The sequence below is a fragment of the Octopus bimaculoides genome, chromosome 30 (genome assembly GCF_001194135.2).
Source record: "Octopus bimaculoides isolate UCB-OBI-ISO-001 chromosome 30, ASM119413v2, whole genome shotgun sequence".
Taxonomy (NCBI): Eukaryota; Metazoa; Mollusca; class Cephalopoda; order Octopoda; family Octopodidae; genus Octopus; species Octopus bimaculoides.
The window spans coordinates 5,078,910-5,080,354 of NC_069010.1; the positions used below are offsets into that span (position 1 = coordinate 5,078,910).

The window sequence follows — 1,445 nt, forward strand, 5'->3', positions numbered from 1 at the left end:
TAGACAGTTCCCACACAGACAGTTCCCACACAGACAGTTCCCACACAGACAGTTCCCACACAGACAATTCCCACACAGACAGTTCCCACACAGACAGTTCCCACACAGACAGTTCCCACACAGACATTTCCCACACAGACAGTTCCCACACAGACAGTCCCCACACAGACAGTTCCCACACAAACAGTTCCCACACAGACAGTTCCCACACAGACAGTTCCCACACAGACAGTTCCCACACAGACAGTTCCCACACAGACAATTCCCACACAGACAGTTCCCACACAGACAATTCCCACACAAACTCAGACTCAATACAGAGGCCTACATCAAGTGCCTGAAGGAGGTTGTGCTGCCATGGGTCAAGAGGGTGGCTGCTGGAACCCCCTACGTTTCACAACAGGACCCTGTATCATACCACACAATTGTCCTGTCCTCTGTGATGGCCTATAGGAGTATAATGCATGTATGTATGTTTGTTCATTCATTTGTTTGCTTGCTAACTTGGTTGGTTAGTTGGTTGGTTGGAATTCACGGAGATCCTTCTGCGGATCCCAAGCAATGAAAATTCCCATGTTTGAGAACTCAGAATGATGTATGTTGACCAACTCTTTTGTGATGTCAAGTTTCAAGTAAAAGACCTCAAAAAATGTCATGGAAAAAAAGAACACTTGGAGAGAAAGAACAGAATTAGTCCAGGCAACATGTTCGAAATGATGATGATGGTCATCATCATCATCATCGTCGTTTAACGTCTGCTTTCCATGCTAGCATGGGTTGGACGATTTGACTGAGGACTGGTGAAACCAGATGGCTACACCAGGCTCCAATCTAATTTGGCAGAGTTTCTACAGCTGGATGCCCTTCCTAACACCAACCACTCTGAGTGTGTAGTGGGTGCTTTTTACGTGCCACCGGCACGAAGGCCAGTCAGGCAGTACTGGCAACGGCCACGCTCGAAATGGTGTATTTTATGTGCCACCCGCACAAGAGCCAGTCCAGGGGCACTGGCAACGATCTCGCTCAAAAGTCCTTACACATGTCACGGGCACAAGTGCCAGAAAGGCGACGCTGGGCACAGGTGCCATCCCGATTTCGATTTCGCTAGCCCCAATAAGTCTTCGCAATATTTCACTGTTTAAAAATGGTGTGAATATTGATGCCGTTTTAGTATAATTAAACTGTATGCAATTAACCACACTAATTATTGTTTCTCTCTGTCTCTCTCTCTCTCTCTCCCTCTGCTTCTATCTCTCCCTCTCTTCTCTGTTTCTCTCTCTCTCTCTGCTTCTCTCTGTCTTTCTGCTTCTCTCCGCTCCCTCTCTCTCTCTCTCTCTCTCTCCAGGAAGTGGTGGCCAGCATGAAAGACCTCCTCGCCAATATGCATGAAATACCACAATCGTGTGAGAACCTCATCAAATTGAGCGTCATTAATTCAGCCACTG

General features: G+C 47.3%; 1 long non-coding RNA gene across 1 annotated transcript in view; it reads left to right on the forward strand.

Moving 5' to 3' along the window:
• The window catches only part of LOC128251302 (uncharacterized), a 9,883-nt gene extending 8,438 nt beyond the window's left edge, over positions 1-1,445 (forward strand). Inside the window, exon 4 of the long non-coding RNA XR_008267076.1 lies at positions 1,346-1,445. This is a non-coding gene — a long non-coding RNA (uncharacterized LOC128251302). The remainder of the gene's footprint in view (positions 1-1,345) is intronic.